This window comes from Lissotriton helveticus, chromosome 6, assembly GCF_964261635.1.
Source record: "Lissotriton helveticus chromosome 6, aLisHel1.1, whole genome shotgun sequence".
Classification (NCBI taxonomy): domain Eukaryota; kingdom Metazoa; phylum Chordata; class Amphibia; order Caudata; family Salamandridae; genus Lissotriton; species Lissotriton helveticus.
Genome location: NC_136067.1, coordinates 2,088,837,899 through 2,088,857,038, shown reverse-complemented (window position 1 = coordinate 2,088,857,038; position 19,140 = coordinate 2,088,837,899). Strand labels below are relative to the sequence as shown.

Genomic DNA, 19,140 nt, shown 5'->3' with positions numbered 1-19,140 from the left:
CTGTTCCCTCTTTCTACACCTCTCTTTCTTGTTCCTGCATCTCTCTTGCCTGTTTCTGCAGTTCTCTTGCCTCTTTCTGCACCCAATTCGCCACTTTCGGCACCTCTCTTGCTTCTTTCTACATCCCTCTTCCCTTTTTTCTGCGCAGCTTTCTTGCCTCCTTCTGCACCTCTCTTGCCTCTTTCTATAGTTCTCTTGCCTTTTTCTGCAACTCTGTTGCTTCTTTCTGCACTTCTCTTGCCTCTTTCTGCATCCATTTTGCGTCTTTCTGCAGCACTCCTTCTACTTTCTGCACCTCTCTTGCCTCTATCTGCACTTCTCTTTCTACATTTCTGTTGCTTGTTTCTGGATGTCTCTTGCCTCTTACTGCATCTCTTGTGCTTCTTTTTGCACCTCTCTTCCCTCTTTCTGCACCTCCCTTGCCTCTTTATGCACCTGTGTTGCTTTTTTCTGTACTTCCTTTTCCTCTTTCAGCACCTTCCTTGCCTCTGTCTGCACCATTGTTGGGCCTTTCTGCAGTTCTCATGCTTCTTTCTGCACCTCTCTTGCCTTTTTCTGCACATCCTTTGCCTCTTTCTGCACTTCTCTTGCTTCTTTCTGTACTACTCAGGCATATTTATGCACTTTTATTGCCTCTTTCTGCACCTCTGTTGATCTTTCTGTACTTCTCTTGCCTCTACCTGCACCCCTCTTGCCTCTTCCTGCACCTCTGTTGTTTTTTTCTGCACTTCTCTTGCCTCTATCTGCAACTCTATCGCCTCTTTCTGCAGTTCTCTTGCCTTCTTCTGCCCCTGTGTTGCTTCTTTGTGCCTTTCTCTTGCCTCTTTCTGCATCCATTTTGCTTCTTTCTTTACCTCTCCTGCTTCTTTCTGCACCTGTTGCCTCATTCTGTACCCCTCTTCCCTCTTTTAGGACCCCTCCTTCCACTTTCTGAACTCTCTTGCCTCTATCTGTACTTCTATTTCTACATTTCTGTTGTTTGTTTCTGGATGTCTCTTGCCTCTTTCTGCACCTCTCTTGCTTCTTTCTGCACACCTCTTTCCTCTTTCTACAACTCCCTTGCCTCTTTCTGCACCTGATGCTTTTTTTTTGTACTTCTCGTGCCTTTTTCTGTGTATTTTTTGCCTCCTTCTGCTCTTCTCCTGCCTTTTTCTGCACTTCTCTTGCTTCTTTCTGCACTTCTCTTGCTTCTTTCTGTACTTCCCCGGCCTCTTTCTGCACTTCTATTGCCTCTTTCTGCACCTCTGTTGGTTGTTTCTGCACTTCCCTTGCCTCTTTCTCCACCTCTGTGGCTTCTTTTAGCACTTGTCTTGATTGTTTTTTCCCCTCTCTTGCTTCTTTCTGCACCCCTCTTGCGTATTTCTGCACCCCTCTTCCCACTTTCTGCACCTCTCTTCCCACTTTCTACAGTTCTCATGCCTCTTTCTGCACCTCTGTTGGTTCTTTCTTTCTGGAATTCTCTTGCCTCTTTCTGCACCTGTTTTGCCTTTCTCTGTGCATCTCTTGCCTCTTTCTGCACCTCTCTTGCTGCTTTTTGGGCTTCTCTTGCTTCTTTCTGCACTTCTCCGGCCTCTTTCTGCACTTCTATTGCCTCACTCTGCACCGCTGCTGGTTCTTTCTTTACTACTCTTGTCTCTTTTTTGCACCCCTCTTGCCTCTTTCTGCACCTCTGTTGCTTCTTTCTGCACTTCTCTTGCTTGTTTCTCTACCTCTCTTGCTTCTTTCTGCACCCCTCTTGCGTGTTTCTGCACACCTCTTGCCTTTTTTCTGCAATTCTTTTGCCTCTTTCAGCACCTGTTTTGCCTTTCTCTGTGCCTCTCTTGCCTCTTTCTGCACTTCCCTTGCTGCTTTCTGAGCTTCTTTTGATTCCTTCTGCACTTCTCTGGCCTCTTTCTGCACTTCTCTTGCCTCGTTCTGCACCACTGCTGGTTCTTTCTGTATTTCTCTTGCCTCTTTTTGCACCCCTCTTGCCTCTTTCTGCACCTCTGCTGCTTCTTTCTACACTTCCCTTGCGTGATTCTCCACCTCTCTTGCTTCTTTCCGCATCCCTCTTGTGTGTTTCTGCATCCCTCTTGCCTTTTTCTGCACATCTCTTGCCTCTTTCTGCACTTCTCATGCCTCTTGCTGCACTTCTCTTGCCTCTTTCTGCACTTCTCTAGCTTCTTTCTGTACTTCCCTTGCCTGTTTTTGCACTTATCTTGCCTCTTTCTGCAACCATCTTGCCTCTTTCTGCACCCCTGTTGCTTCTTTTTGCCCTTCTCTTGCTTCTTTCTGTACTTCTCTTGCCTCTTTAGAATCCCTCTTGCCTCTGTCTGCACCTCTGTTGCTTCTTTCTTTTTGCAATTCTCTTGCCTCTTTCTGCACCTGTTGTGCCTTTCTCTGTGCATCTCTTGCCTCTTTCTACAGTTCTCTTGCCTCTTTCTGTAACTCTGTTGCTTGGTTCTGCACTTCTCGTGCCTCTTTCAGCACCCCTCTGGCCTCTGTCTGCACCTCTATTGGTTTTTGCTGCAGTTCTTTTGCCACTTTCTGCACCTGTCTTGCCTTTTTACTGCACATCTCTTGTCTCTTTCTGCACTTCTCATGCCTCTTTCTGCACTTCTCTTGCCTCTTTCTGCAGCCCTCTTGCCTCTTTCTGCACCTCCATTGTTTCTTTCTGCACCCCTCTTGCATGTTTCTGCACCCCTCTTGCCTTTTTTCTGCAATTCTCTTGCCTCTTTCTGCACCTGTTTTGCCTTTCTCTGTGCCTCTCTTGCCTCTTTATGCACTTCTCTAGCTGCTTTCTGAGCTTCTTTTGCTTCTTTCTGCACTTCTCTGGCCTCTTTCTGCATTTCTCTTGCCTCGTTCTGCACCACTGCTGCTTCTTTCTGTATTTCTCTTGCCTCTTTTTGCACCCCTCTTGCCTCTTTCTGCACCTCTGTTGCTTCTTTCTGCACTACCCTTGCGTGTTTCTCCACCTCTCTTGCTTCCTTCCGCATCCCTCTTGTGTGTTTCTGCATCCCTCTTGCCTTTTTCCGCACATCTCTTGCCTCTTTCTGCACTTCTCATGCCTCTTGCTGCACTTCTCTTGCCTCTTTCTGCACTTCTCTAGCTTCTTTCTGTACTTCTCTTGCCTGTTTTTGCACTTATCTTGCCTCTTTCTGCAACCATCTTGCCTCTTTCTGCACCCCTGTTGCTTCTTTTGGCCCTTCTCTTGCTTCTTTCTGTACTTCTCTTGCCTCTTTAGAATCCCTCTTGCCTCTGTCTGCACCACTGTTGCTTCTTTCTTTTTGCAATTCTCTTGCCTCTTTCTGCACCTGTTGTGCCTTTCTCTGTGCATCTCTTGCCTCTTTCTGCACTTCTCTTGCTGCTTTCTGAGCTTCTCTTGCTTCTTTCTGCACTTCTCCAGCCTCTTTATGCACTTCTATTGCCTCACTCTGCACCTCTGCTGGTTCTTTCTTTACTTCTCTTGTCTCTTTTTGCACCCCTCTTGCCTCTTTCTGCACCTCTGTTGCTTCTTTCTGCACTTCTCTTGCTTGTTTCTCTACCTCTCTTGCTTCTTTCTGCACCCCTCTTGCCTCTTTCTGCACCTGTTCTGCCTTTCTCTGTGCCTCTCTTGCCTCTTTCTGCACTTGTCTTGCTGCTTTCTGAACTTCTTTTGCTTCTTTCTGCACTTCTCTGGCCTCTTTCTGCACCTCTGTTGCTTCTCTCTGCACTTCTCTTGCTTGTTTCTCTACCTCTCTTGCTTCTTTCTGCATCCTTCTTGTGTGTTTCTGCATCCCTCTTGCCTTTTTCTGCACATCTCTTGCCTTTCTGCAGTTCTCATGCCTCTTGCTGCACTTCTCTTGCCTCTTTCTGCACTTCTCTTGCTTCTGTCTGTACTTCTCTTGCCTCTTTCTGCAACCTCTGTTGCTTCTTTCTGCCCTTCTCTCTGGACTTCTCTTGCCTCTTTCTGCGCTTCTCTTGCTTCTTTCTGTACTTCTCTTGCCTTTTTTGCACTTATCTTGCCTCTTTCTGCACCTCTGTGGCTTCTTTTAGCACTTGTCTTGATTGTTTTTCCCCCTCTCTTGCTTCTTTCTGCACCCCTCTTGCGTATTTCTGCACCCCTCTTCCCACTTTCTGCACCTCTCTTCCCACTTTCTACAGTTCTCATGCCTCTTTCTGTACCTCTGTTGGTTCTTCTGTACTTCTCTTGCCTCTTTAGCATCCCTCTTGCCTCTGTCTGCACCTCTGTTGGTTCTTTCTTTCTGGAATTCTCTTGCCTCTTTCTGCACCTGTTTTGCCTTTCTCTGTGCATCTCTTGCCTCTTTCTGCACCTCTCTTGCTGCTTTTTGGGCTTCTCTTGCTTCTTTCTGCACTTCTCCGGCCTCTTTCTGCACTTCTATTGCCTCACTCTGCACCGCTGCTGGTTCTTTCTTTACTACTCTTGTCTCTTTTTTGCACCCCTCTTGCCTCTTTCTGCACCTCTGTTGCTTCTTTCTGCACTTCTCTTGCTTGTTTCTCTACCTCTCTTGCTTCTTTCTGCACCCCTCTTGCGTGTTTCTGCACACCTCTTGCCTTTTTTCTGCAATTCTTTTGCCTCTTTCAGCACCTGTTTTGCCTTTCTCTGTGCCTCTCTTGCCTCTTTCTGCACTTCCCTTGCTGCTTTCTGAGCTTCTTTTGATTCCTTCTGCACTTCTCTGGCCTCTTTCTGCACTTCTCTTGCCTCGTTCTGCACCACTGCTGGTTCTTTCTGTATTTCTCTTGCCTCTTTTTGCACCCCTCTTGCCTCTTTCTGCACCTCTGCTGCTTCTTTCTACACTTCCCTTGCGTGATTCTCCACCTCTCTTGCTTCTTTCCGCATCCCTCTTGTGTGTTTCTGCATCCCTCTTGCCTTTTTCTGCACATCTCTTGCCTCTTTCTGCACTTCTCATGCCTCTTGCTGCACTTCTCTTGCCTCTTTCTGCACTTCTCTAGCTTCTTTCTGTACTTCTCTTGCCTCTTTCTGCAACCTCTGTTGCTTCTTTCTACACTTCTCTCTGGACTTCTCTTGCCTTTTTTGCACTTCTCTTGCCTCTTTCTGCAACCATCTTGCCTCTTTCTGCACCTCTGTTGCTTCTTTTTGCCGTTCTCTTCCTTCTTTCTGTACTTCTCTTGCCACTTTAGCATCCCTCTTGCCTCTGTCTGCACCTCTGTTGGTTCTTTCTTTCTGCAATTCTCTTGCCTCTTTCTGCACCTGTTTTGCCTTTCTCTGTGCATCTCTTGCCTCTTTCTTCACTTCTCTTGCTGCTCTCTGAGCTTCTCTTGCTTCTTTCTGCACTTCTCCGGACTCTTTCTGCACTTCTATTGCCTCACTCTGCACCTCTGCTGGTACTTTCTTTACTTCTCGTCTCTTTTTGCACCCCTCTTGCCTCTTTCTGCACCTCTGTTGCTTCTTTCTGCACTTCTCTTGCTTGTTTCTCTACCTCTCTTGCTTCTTTCTGCACCCCTCTTGCGTGTTTCTGCACCCCTCTTGCCTTTTTTCTGCAATTCTCTTGCCTCTTTCTGCATCTGTTTTGCCTTTCTCTGTGCCTCTCTTGCCTCTTTCTGCACTTCTCTTGCTGCTTTCTGAGCTTCTTTTGCTTCTTTCTGACCCTTTCTGCACTTCTCTTGCCTCGTTCTGCACCACTGCTGGTTCTTTCTGTATTTCTCTTGCCTCTTTTTGCACCCCTCTTGCCTCTTTCTGCACCTCTGTTGCTTCTTTCTGCACTTCTCTTGCTTGTTTCTCTACCTCTCTTGCTTCTTTCTGCACCCCTCTTGCGTGTTTCTGCACACCTCTTGCCTTTTTTCTGCAATTCTTTTGCCTCTTTCTGCACCTGTTTTGCCTTTCTCTGTGCCTCTCTTGCCTCTTTCTGCACTTCCCTTGCTGCTTTCTGAGCTTCTTTTGATTCCTTCTGCACTTCTCTGGCCTCTTTCTGCACTTCTCTTGCCTCGTTCTGCACCACTGCTGGTTCTTTCTGTATTTCTCTTGCCTCTTTTTGCACACCTCTTGCCTCTTTCTGCACCTCTGTTGCTTCTTTCTGCACTTCCCTTGCGTGATTCTCCACCTCTCTTGCTTGTTTCCGCATCCCTCTTGTGTGTTTCTGCATCCCTCTTGCCTTTTTCTGCACATCTCTTGCCTCTTTCTGCACTTCTCATGCCTCTTGCTACACTTCTCTTGCCTCTTTCTGCACTTCTCTAGCTTCTTTCTGTACTTCTCTTGCCTCTTTATGCAGCCTCTGTTGCTTCTTTCTACACTTCTCTCTGGACTTCTCTTGCCTCTTTATGCGCTTCTCTTGCTTCTTTCTGTACTTCTCTTGCCTTTTTTTGCACTTCTCTTGCCTCTTTCTGCAACCATCTTGCCTCTTTCTGCACCTCTGTTGCTTCTTTTTGCCGTTCTCTTGCTTCTTTCTGTACTTCTCTTGCCTCTTTAGCATCCCTCTTGCCTCTGTCTGCACCTCTGTTGGTTCTTTCTTTCTGCAATTCTCTTGCCTCTTTCTGCACCTGTTTTGCCTTTCTCTGTGCATCTCTTGCCTCTTTCTTCACTTCTCTTGCTGCTCTCTGAGCTTCTCTTGCTTCTTTCTGCACTTCTCCGGCCTCTTTCTGCACTTCTTTTTTTTTTTATATATATTATTTTTTATTTTTCTCCCCGCAAATTTTTCCATGCATTCCTGTATATGTTACAGCACAAAACAGTTTACAATTTATGCTATACATTACATTCCATTGTTATAATTATAGTACATTATAACTGCAGAGTTCTCCAAGTCTGTCCATGACAGCATATTACCTATATATTGCCTATTTAAATTCAATAATACACAGATATATACCCATTAAGAACTTGACAGCCTACTGAACACTACCCTAGGTTTAACCTGCTGCTTTTCCACCTAGTAATAGGTTGCCATATTCTGCTACCTAGTACCTTAGCTCTTTTGCCTTTCCTCACATAGATTGCTTTTTCTAGGTTGTACGTAGATAATAGGCTTGCTATCCAGACCTGAAATGAAGGGGGAGCCTTGTCCACCCAATTTCTTGCTATATAAATACGATAGACTGCAAGTGCAACAAAAGTAAACTCTACAAAAATATCATCCACCGTATCCCCAACCCCCAGAATAATTAGTTCATCCGTCATTTTAATCTTAATCCTAAGTGTTTTATCAAAGAACTCTTCGATAGCCATTTTCAGAGTAAACAATTGTGGGCACTGAGAAAACATATGTACAATGTCTGCTCCCGCTGAATTACATCGGGGGCACGTTATCCCTGTTATGCGGCCCCACTGGGCGATCCTAGCCGGGGTATGGTACAGAGAGAATATTGTCTTGAAGTGTTGTGATTGCAGGGTAGCAGAACATAACACTGTCCTAGCAAGATCCAATGACAGCTGAAAAGTTTCACGCCCTGACCCTAGTTTACCCGTCCATTTTTTAGCATATTTCTCTCTTTCATCCGTTTTGGTACCTTTCAGCTCTGCGTACAGTTGTCTTATTGTACAGAGACTAGTTGTTTCTATGTAATCCATAATTTTACATTGTCCCAGCCCTGCCGGGCCGCCTTGTTTTTGCATTAAGAAACTTCTGGTTTGCAGATATTTGTAAAAGTTGTTATGTTCTATCCCGAATTTCGTTTGTAGTGCCCCAAACTGTAGCATATTTCCCTGACTATCAAGCAAATTCCCTATTTTCACTATGCCCTTATTGTGCCAGACCCTCATAGTGAGATCCCTGAAGATGTCCCTTGGTAGTGAGCAGTTTGTGTATAATCTCGTATAGTTATTAAATCTGCCTAATCCAAGTTTTTTGTCAATCCTTTCCAAACCCTATAAGCCGCCTTTAAAGTCTTGAACCGTGTGTGTTTAAAATAAGTGAAGTCGGTTGTGTTTAGAAACCCATTCTCCGCCCCTTCGCCCAGTAGTGTAGTATATACATTAGTAAACCTTGGCCTAGCTTCCGCTGTGTGATCTGTATCCCCCCCGCCAATTAACCCCCGACAATACTGTAAGACAGCAGCCCAGTAATAGAGCCTAAAGTCGGGGGCCCCCTATCCCCCCTTTTCTCTAGATACTGTTAAGTGTCTATAGGCTCTCCTTGTCTTCCCTTTAACCCAGATAAATTTATTCAAAATTGCTTCCAACTTATTGAACCATATGTTATCAAAAAATAATGGAATGGACCTAAACAAAAATAAAACTTTTGGGAATGTTGTCATTTTTATTACGTTAATTCTGCCCATCAGGGTCAAGTGCAGATTGTTGATCCTTTCCGTATTGGCTTTAATTTTCCTCAGTAGTGGGGTCATATTGATTTCAACAAGCCGATCTAAGTCAGCCGTGATCTTAATTCCTAGATAGGTGACCTCGGGAGCAACCCTTGTGTCATGAAAGTGCACCCAGTTATTTTGTATAATTTGTGCCTTCCCTTTATTCAGTGAGTAGCCTGACACTGCCCCAAAGGCTACAGCCTCTTGTTCAATTTCAAAAATAGCCGACCCTGGATTCGGGGTAACCAGCGCCACATCGTCTGCATAAGCAAGTGTTTTGTATTCATGAGATTGTAGCTTTATTGGTAAGATGTTAGGATTCCCTTCCACTCTGCACCTCTGCTGGTACTTTCTTTACTTCTCGTCTCTTTTTGCACCCCTCTTGCCTCTTTCTGCACCTCTGTTGCTTCTTTCTGCACTTCTCTTGCTTGTTTCTCTACCTCTCTTGCTTCTTTCTGCACCCCTCTTGCGTGTTTCTGCACCCCTCTTGCCTTTTTTCTGCAATTCTCTTGCCTCTTTCTGCATCTGTTTTGCCTTTCTCTGTGCCTCTCTTGCCTCTTTCTACACTTCTCTTGCTGCTTTCTGAGCTTCTTTTGCTTCTTTCTGGCCTCTTTCTGCACTTCTCTTGCCTCGTTCTGCACCACTGCTGGTTCTTTCTGTATTTCTCTTGCCTCTTTTTGCACCCCTCTTGCCTCTTTCTGCACCTCTGTTGCTTCTTTCTGCACTTCCCTTGCATGTTTCTCCACCTCTCTTGCTTCTTTCTGCATCCCTCTTGTCTGTTGCTTCTTTCTACACCTCTCTCTTGACTTCTCTTGCCTCTTTCTGCACTTCTCTTCCTTCTTTCTGTACTTCTCTTGCCTTTTTTTGCACTTATCTTGCCTCTTTCTGCAACCATCTTGCCTCTTTCTGCACCTCTGTTGCTTCTTTTTGCCCTTCTCTTGCTTCTTTCTGGACTTCTCTTGCCTCTTTCTACACCCCTCTTGCATCTTTCTGCACCCCTCTGTCCTCTTTCTACAGTTCTCTTGCCTCTTTCTGTAACTCTGTTGCTTCGTTCTGCACTTCTCGTGCCTCTTTCAGCACTCCTCTGGCCTCTGTATGCACCTCTATTGGTTTTTTCTGCAGTTCTTTTGCCTCTTTTTGCACCTGTCTTGCCTTTTTGCTGCGCATCTCTTGTCTCTTTCTGCACTTCTCATGCCTCTTTCTGCACTTCTCTTGCCTCTTTCTGTAGCCCTCTTGCCTCTTTATGCATCTCCATTGCTTCTTTCTGCACCCCGGTTGCCTCTTTTGCACTTCTCTTCGCCCTTTCTGCATTTCTGTTCCTTCTTTCAGCATGTCTCCTGCATTTTCCTTCACCTATGTTACTTCTTTCAGCATTTCTTTTGCTTCTTTCTGCACCCCTGTTCCATCTTTCTGCACCCGTTCCCTCTTTCTGCACCTCTCTTTCTTGTTCCTGCAACTCTCTTGCCTGTTTCTGCACTTCTCTTGCCTCTTTCTGCACGTCTGTTGCTTCTTTGTGCCTTTCTCTTGCCTCTTTCTACACCCCTCTTGTCTCTTTCTGTACCCAATTTGCCTCTTTCAGCACCTCTCTTGCTTCTTTCTACATCCCTCTTCCCTCTTTCTGCGCACCTCTCTTGCCTCTTTCTATAGTTCTCTTGCCTTTTTTCTGCATCTCTGTTGCTTCTTTCTGCACTTCCCTTGCCTCTTTCTGCATCCATGTTGCTTCTTTCTGCATCCCTCCTTCTCATGCCTATTTCTGTAATTCTCTTGCCTCTTTCTGCACTTCTCTTGCCTCTTTCTGCACTGCTCTTGCTTCTTTCTGCTCCTCTCTTGCTTCTTTCTGTACTCCAGTTGCCTCTTTCTGCACTCGTCTTCCCTCTTTGTACACCTCTCTTGTCTCTTTGTGCACCTCTTTGTTCTTTCTGCACTTCTCTTGCCTCTTTCTGTACCTCTGTTGCTTCTTTTTGCACTTCTCTTCCCTCTTTGCGCATTTCTGTTCCTTCTTTCAGCACTTCTCTTGCCTCTTTCGGTACCCCTGTTCCCTCTTTCTGCACCTCTCTTGCCTGTTTCTGCAACTCTCTTGCCTCTTTTTGCAGTTTTCTTTCCTGTTTCTGCAACTCTCTTGCCTCTTTTTGCAGTTTTCTTTCCTGTTTCTGCAACTCTCTTGCCTCTTTCTACTCTTCTCTTATCTCTTTCTACAATTGTCTTGCCTCTTTCTGCACTTCTCTTGCCTCTTTCTGCACTATTATTACTCTTTCTGCATATCTCTTAGTTTTTTCTACACTTCTCTTGAAATGGGGAGTGCAAGCTGTTAATTTTAAAGGTCTGCATGCTCTCATGACTGAGGTATATGTCTACTTTTACATGTATTCTCACATGTGTTATGGATCTGAAGATGGTAGCTTAAAATGGGGTTGCTTCTCTTATAGATGGTCAAATCTTGTTAGTTCTGCTCTGTCATTCGGTTGCACAGGCAGACATGTTTTATGTAGGTGTTATAGAGCCCCTCAAATGTACTATTGAATATGCATGTGCCCTGTATTAGGAGCAGAAAGGGATACATGCACCATCTTGTACACAAATTTACAGAGTATGTTGTCTGAAACACAGATATTCAAGTTTTTGCACATTTAATTTTATGTAACATGTCACCAGGTAAAAGCAGAGACACACACATGCATACCTTCACAAACTTTGGCAGACTTGCAAAAGTGACAGGGTTAGGATTGCTGTTTTACATTTGGTAGGCCAACAAATTCTGAACAGTCGATGAACAGTAAACCTTCAAGAGAAAAGGGAGGTTTAAGACATCTTGGGAAAAGGATTAATAATTAGGCTACTTTGTACGAATCTGTGGAAAGGTACAGTCGAAGTAGGCTTCTTTCTGCACCTCTGTTGCTTCTTTCTGTACTTCTCTTGCTTCTTTTCTTTTTGTATTTTACCTGTGTTTTCACCCCCGCCGCCATTCAGAAACCTTGGTGTGCCGGTGGTCTGCAGCTTCCCCAGACCTTCCCCCTGCAGCCGAGTAGACGCTGCTGGGGCCCCGCCATCTTGGTTGAGGGCAGGAGAAGGGCGAGCAGTCCAGTGCTCGGCCCCTCCCACCCTCCCACCCCTCGGCAATACAAAAAGCCCCTAATTCACATTCCCCCTGACTACGATAGTGAGCGCAGTGTGGCAAAAGCGTCCTGAGGCGAAAAGCCGGGACTTGCCTGCAAATAATCTATGTGTTTAGCGTTTTTAACCACTGTGGCTTTTAACTTCTCTTAACGTTTTTAACTTTGTGGACTGATTTTACTAGTTTGCACAATTGTATTTTACCTGTGTTTTCACCCCCGCCGCCATTCAGAAACCTTGGTGTGCCGGTGGTCTGCAGCTTCCCCAGACCTTCCCCCTGCAGCCGAGAAGACGCTGCTGGGGCCCCTGCCATCTTGGTTGAGGGCAGGAGAAGGGCGAGCAGTCCAGTGCTCGGCCCCTCCCACCCTCCCACCCCTCGGCAATACAAAATGGAGCCATCATCCCGGAGGCGCAGCGGACGGGCGCAGCGGGCGCGCCGTCAGCGCGCCCAAGGTGCGCCAAAGGCAAGCCCGTCTGCACCCATCCGCGGCCGGCAGGGGCAAGGGGCACCACACTCTGCCCGGCTGATCACCTACCCCCCATATCAGCTCATCTCCCATTGGATTCCTGGCACCATCCCCTCCCCAGTAGCAACCCTGGTGTCTGTCCTTGGCCTGTCTGCCTTCCCTCCCCGCTCCCCTCCTACGATTGTGTCACAAATGATACCCCCGCATGTCCCACCGTCCTCGATCCCCGACCACCCTTTTACTCCCCATCTCACCCCCCACCGTCTCCCCCTGCTCCTGGTATGATCATTCCCTTATCTCATTCTCCCTTGCCCTTGCCCCCGATGCGAAGCCTCCACTCCGCAAGAACATCTGGGCTAGGAAATGGGGCAAAGCTGACATGCCTTCCTTTTGCTCGTCCCTGGCCAGGACCAGCCCCGACCTCTCAGGCCTCGCCGCCCCTGCCCAGCTGGCAATCATCAACAACTGGCTAACTCAATCAGGCAACAAATTCGCTCCCCTGAGACGCATCACGGTAAAAAGGGCTCACGCAGCCAACAGATGGTTCAACTCAGACCTTAAGGCAAAGAAACTAGCTACGCGGAGAGCTGAGCGAGCTTGGAGGAGAGCCTACTCCCCTACGCTGAAAACCGCTTACCTATCTGCTCTCCAGATCTATAAAAAAGCCATACTTGAGGCTAAGACAGCTTTCTACTCTAACAGGGTCTTAATGGCCGAGTCCCAGTCCAAAGAAATCTTTGCCACGGTGCACGAATTAGCTGCATCCAACAGAGCCACGGCCACGATCCCCCCTTCCCAGCATCTATGCAACTCGCTCAATGCTTTCTTTCTTGAGAAGGTTGCTAAAATCAAAATTAATATTCCCCTCTCCTCACCAACTTTCGTTAATCCCTCTCCCCCTCCCACTGCCACCAAACTAACCACTATTCCTCCTCTGACCATGGACTCTCTTCCCCCGTTGCTTCAACGGGTAAAATCTGGTTCTCCCCTAGACTTCGGCCCTGCCCACATTCTTAGAGGGATCTACCTAAACAGCCCTGTCCCCCCCCCTCACTCTCCTCAATGACTCGCTCAGCCATGGCATTGTCCCCAACTGTCACAAAGCAGCGGTCGTTATTCTAATCCTGAAAAAACCTGGTGTCAACCCTTCATCCCCTTCCAACTACCGTCCCATCTCCCTATTACCCTACTTGGGAAAAGTTTTAGAAACTCATGTCACCACCACCCTGAGTGCTCACGTGGAAGCAAACCACTGTCTCTCCCCTCGTCAGGCAGGCTTCCGACCGCTACACTCCACAGAGAAGGTAGTGATTTCGGTAATGGATGGACTTCGCGAAGGCATCGACACCAATCTCTCACAGGCCCTTATCCTTCTGGACCCGTCCGCCGCCTTTGACACGGTGGACCACTCCACCCTCCTCACCCGTGTCAGGGCGGCGGGCATAGAGGGCTCAGCCCTTTCATGGGTTGAATCCTTCCTATGCGATAGGGCTCAAGCGGTCCACCTTGCTGATTTCACTGCCGCTCCACGCAAGGTGGAGTGCGGCGTCCCCCAGGGCTCGTCACTTTCCCCCCTTTTGTTTAACCTTTACATCTACCCCCTCATTTTTATGTTGCAGCAGCTGGAGGTCACGGTATTCAACTATGCCGACGACCTCCAGCTAATCTTTAACCTCTCCCATTCCCCTTCGTCCGCCCTAAATGTTCAAACTGTTATGTTATTCATTCAGGACTGGATGAACTGCAACCACCTCAAGCTTAATCCAGACAAGACTGAGTTAGTCCTGACTGGAGGTGGCTGCAGTCCATGGTCCCCGTCCTTTTGGCCCCCCTCACTTGGTACCCCCCCCCCACTCCCGGTCCCCAAAGTCAAGACCCTTGGGATCCTGCTAAATGCACAACTTTCTGTACATCCCCAAGTCAGCTCGGTAGTATCCTCCTGTTTCTTCTCCCTCAGGAAAATCAGGAAAATATCCCGTTTCTTCTCCCTCCCGGCGCTAAAGGTCATCATAATGGCTATGGTGCTTTCGCGCCTTGATTATGGAAACATAATCTACAATGGTGCACCGGCCTATGCCATACATCGCTTGCAGCTGGTGCAGAACCAGGCTGCCCGCCTGATCTATGGATTGCCCAAATACCATCGTGCCACCCCATTGTTGAAGGCCCTGCACTGGCTGCCTGTGAGAGAACGATCCCTATTCAAACTGGGCTGCCTCACTTACCAGGCCAAGATGGGCACTCCGCCCGAGTTTATCAACTCAGCTATCAGCCCCTACTTACCGGGCAGAGAACTTCGTTCAACCCACATGGCACTCCTGACCGTACCCCGCTTTAAGAAAAAGAAAGCTGGCGGGGCAAAATTTGCGGCCCTAGCACCAACTTTCTGGAACTCCCTCCCCTTGGGGCTCCGTACCTCACCCTCTTACTTAGAGTTCCGGGAAAATCTTAAAACTTTTCTCTTTTCCAGCGCCTTTTCTACTTAAAATGCTTTTGCTGCTACCTGCTGGTCGTAACCCTTAATAGCGCCATGAAACCGCTTGGTATAAGTGCGCTCAATAAATGTTTTTAAATTCAAATTCAAATTCAAATTAAATTCAAATTCAAATTTTTTTTTGCACCTTTCTTACTCTTTCTGGACTTATGTTGCCTTTTTCTGCACTTCTCTTGCTTATTGTTGCGCATTTCTCGCTCTTTCTGCACATGTCCTACCTATGTAGGCATATTTAGAAATTAGGATTTAAAAAACCTTAGACATTCACTGAAAAAACAGAGGTTTCAGGAAAGTTATAGTTAGGAATTAGCAGTTAAAAAGCCTTTCAAATTTACTGAAAAAAACCAGGTTTCAGGGATGTTATAGTTAGTTGGACTTTCACTCGTAAAAAAACCAGAGAAATGTGTCCGGTATAGGTTACAAATTGGGGTGGGGTCGCACACTACTCACACACCGGCGGTATCGCCCCTAAGGACTCTGGTTAATGTAGTTACGTGTTCCGCGATGCATCTTCTTTCGATTCTCTGCTATCTTCGCTGTCTTCGCCATCCCTGGACACGTGTTTCGGGGTATCAACCCTAGTCAGCAGGGATAGGCCGTGTTCTGGGGTTGCCGGTGGCTGCCAAATATCTGCCAGGTTAAGTACCACTCAGGCGCGCAGGTGCGGGGTCCCAGGCTCGTCAGCAAACTGCTCAAGGGAGCTTTAACATTACAAATGGGGTTGGGGTCGCACACTACTCACACACCGGCGGTATCGCCCCTAAGGACGCTGGTTAATGTAGTTACGTGTTCCGCGATGCATCTTCTTTCGATTCTCTGCTATCTTCGCTGTCTTCCCCATCCCTGGACACGTGTTTCGGGGTATCACCCCTCATCAGCAGGGATAGGCAACCCCAGAACACGGACTATCCCTGCTGACGAGGGGTGATACCCTGAAACACGTGTCCAGGGATGGCGAAGACAGTGATACCGCCGGTGTGTGAGTAGTGTGCGACCCCACCCCCATTTGTAGTGTCCCTTATAGGTAGATGAACTAACTATAACTCACGCCCCCGCAATGCTCTCGCTGGGTAATCTGCAGGGCTGGTGTAAACCAGAGGACATAGGTCCATGTCCCTGTGATAATTTCTCATCACAGGATACACTGCACTTTATAATGTTCTGTGACTATTACAATGAAATTCGCAGGAGATTTTTAGTTCCTCAATTGAGGGGAAAGGCCTTTTTACAGGTTAGACCGGCATTACTTTATCTCCAACTGCTAAATGAGACATGGAATATTTTTAATATTGCCAGTTTTCTAGTTGCAGTGGTTCGTCTTAGGAAAAAAAGGTATCCAATCCTAAACATTGCATGAAAATGTGTTTTATATTTTTCTATGAAATTTCTCTTAAGAGTTTTTAAGCTTTAATGTATTTTATAATTGATCCTGTTGTATTAATTCTTCTTTTAACATCGCCCATACGTCTTATTGATCATATTATTGTATTATATTGTGTATCGTGTACTGTACTTTTATGATTTTAATTTATCGAATAAAGTGATTTCACTGACTGACTGACAGTACAGGCATAGTAAACAATCAATTTTTTTTTTTTAAAGTCCGTAATAACATGGATTTTCCTTCTTGGAGTCCAGACTTCCTAAAGCTCTGAGGGAGAGAAAGGGTCCATAAAAGTGCATGTGCATTAGATATAATGAATTAATAACCATCATACAAAAGCAGGAGCCTAGAGTTAGTAAAATCTGCCTCACCTCCAATTGACGAATACGGACTTTAAAAGGGCCTGTGCCTAAAGTGCAAAAGGATCTGAAGATTGATTACAATGATCCAAAATCTGGTTTGGTTCAAACTATCTAAGAAAATAATAAGAGCGATAAAAACAATTATAATGAAGACCAGGAAGTATAGCAGCAAAAGTCTATGCCGTAAGAGTTAACGGCATGACCCGTCATGCAGTACAATTCCATGTTTAGTACAAAACAAAATTAATGGATAGCTACTTATATAAAATCATTTAAGAAATATTAAAATACCAAAGGATTATGTCAGTTACATGGTCAAAGCGTGTTATCTACTAATCCATATTTTACCTAGAAAGTTTGCAACGTCACAGAGAATTAGTATGCTGGAGTCAGATTTTCAGGCATGCAACGCATCACTGTGACAGCGGGTACCTAGCTGTTTGCAAATAGGAGCTATCCGCCTAGATCTCAATTGGGGGTACCTAGGGCATGCCAAAAGTATGTGCCTATCATATGCACTCATACACCCATACAGACACTCACACACCGCCACTCACTCATTGAATTACTCACATTCTCATTGGGCCCCCAGCAGAGAGGCCGAGTGCCTCTCCGGTGTGTTACGACGCCTGATTGCAGCGGAGCAGGTTTTTTTGGGTGACAAGTGCTGGTGCATAAGGTGAGATTAAAATGGGCTTACTGCTGACCAAGAAAATTTTAAGTAGGTGGAGAGTAAGGCCAGGTTAAAAAGTTAAGTTGGATGCTGTGATTGAGTAAATTGCTCAAGTGCATCCAAGGTTTAGCTTGTCTATATCTTTACAGCTTCATAATTGTATTGATTTTATTCTTCATTTGCTCCTTAGATATTTAATCTGCTCCTCCACCACCCCCTATTAATGACAAGCTCCTGCTCCGCCTGCGCTTGTCAATGGAGGCGCCGGACAAATCTTGCTCTTCTGTGACCGACATCAAGAATCCTTTCCAGAGTCCACTGCATGAAGGACCCTTCGATGAGGGAAGGATGTGCTTTGCTGACACCTCTGCGTCTTTCTGATCATACCCCTTTAGACAGAATATTAGACAGCCCTGTGTGAACCCAAAGCATTCAGTAACTCCCTGTACATTGCAGATTACTTGTGGCAGACAGACACGTGTCTGGATAAGATCAATCCCATGTCTTCTGAAGATAGATTTGCATAGCCCATCTCTGACAATACCTTCGAGCTTGCTCAGCGGTTGGCGCTGTTTAGGGACCATACGGAGGCCGCAGCACATAATGAGTGTCTGATAAGGGTATTTGTTGAGCCAGACACAAAGCATGATTTACTTTTGACAATACCAGCTGACCCCCTTGACACTGTCCCTTGGATGAGGGCAGAGCTCCCCTTGACACTGTCCCTTGGATGAGGGCAGAGCTCCCCTTGACACTGTCCCTTGGATGACGGCAGAGGATCCCCTTGACACTGTCCCTTGGATGAGGGCAGAGGATCCCCTCGACACTGTCCCTTGGATGAGGACAGAGGATCCCCTTGACACTGTCCCTTGGATGAGGGCAGAGCTCCCCTTGACACTGTCCCTTGGATGAGGGCAGGGGCTATAGGTAGATTCAGATCCAGGTGTTGTGTTACTTTCCCTTCTGTCTGTCTTCCATCTGTATCCTTGTCTTGTACAGTGTGTTACTGTTTCAGAGAAAAGGTAGAATGCCTTGCTTGTAGTTCTGTAATTGATTAAACCAATGTTGAAACTCCAAATACGCAATAAAATCTTAATGCTTTACCATTGTGGGGTGTCATTCTTGTTTGCACTGCACAGAGATTTTATTACTGTACATCGCACTAAAGTAAACAGTGAGGTTTTAATGGACAGACCCTTTGAGAGACAAAAACCTTTACTTTATTGTTTGCTCTGGTTCATTGGCCCATTAATGTAAGTAAATACAAAATGTATGCCACAATTTAAAAGTATAAAATCTTGATAATATACTTCAGCTAAACAAATTCTTTTGCTTCATAAATGCTAAAGGAATACATTAGAATCACAGAAATCATATCATTCACGACATTAAAAATAAACTCCATAAAAATATGTACACCCTTTGTATTCAATCTAACATCAGGACTTCATTAATTTTAAGTTTATACCTCATGCCTTCTGCAAAAAGCTGGATACAGCAAACAGTATGCAAGTATTAGTATCTGCTTTGCATGTCATCAACATCAGCCTTATTTTGCTGATTTCACACCATGAAAGTATATTAACAACATTAAAAAGTATCTCAATAAAAATGCAATACCAGACAAAACGTTGTAAAATGATTAATTTAAAACCTCAGTTTGATATTAGAAATGACAAAAATAGGGCGGGAAAAAGTAAAAAAGAATCAAAGGGACTGATTTGGATCTTGGCAGATGGGATACTCCATCACATAGGTGACGGACATGCCGTCCGCCGAAATATGAATCCCATAATACCTTATGGCATTTAGATTTGACATCCACTGAAATCTGAATCAGGCCCTCAGTAGTCAGACAGCTTGAAAACAAAACCAAGTTGACTGTCCTGGTTGGTTAAATAAATCACAAACAGTCTACTAAACCTCAGTTTTGGATCTGGGGAGTATTCCGCCTGTGGGTTGAAAAAGCCTCCGAGGAGCCAAGAGATATACATAGGGCGATGGATAACAATGAGTGTCTTCTTTCCAAGGCTGATATGTTCAGTAGTTTATACATACATGTAATAGATTGGTTCCATGGTAATACGCAAATAACACAGTAGTAATTAACTGATCGTCATTAAAAGACAAAAGCTAAAAACATGTAAAGTACGGTCCATAGTCCATCCAAAACTAACTAGGGTACACAATTCAATATCTCTTCATTCGATCACATAGCAATGGATCATAAAAAAAGACATCAAAGGGCACAATATACAATTGTGGCCAAAAAATTAGCTACAAAAGAGTAAAATCAGAAGGCATTAGATAAAGTGCAAAAGATATCAATGTAAAAATGCTAAGACCCTAAAAACAGTGAATACATCAAGTACCAAGTGTATATGTGCCATCAACATATTTAAATGTAT

The 19,140-nt window shown here is 45.6% G+C and overlaps 1 long non-coding RNA gene across 1 annotated transcript in view; it reads left to right on the top strand.

The window, feature by feature from the left end:
- LOC144762057 (uncharacterized) overlaps positions 1-17,835 on the top strand; it is a 56,216-nt gene extending 38,381 nt beyond the window's left edge. Inside the window, exon 3 of the long non-coding RNA XR_013596033.1 lies at positions 16,923-17,835. This is a non-coding gene — a long non-coding RNA (uncharacterized LOC144762057). The remainder of the gene's footprint in view (positions 1-16,922) is intronic.
- Positions 17,836-19,140: the final 1,305 nt, after the last annotated feature.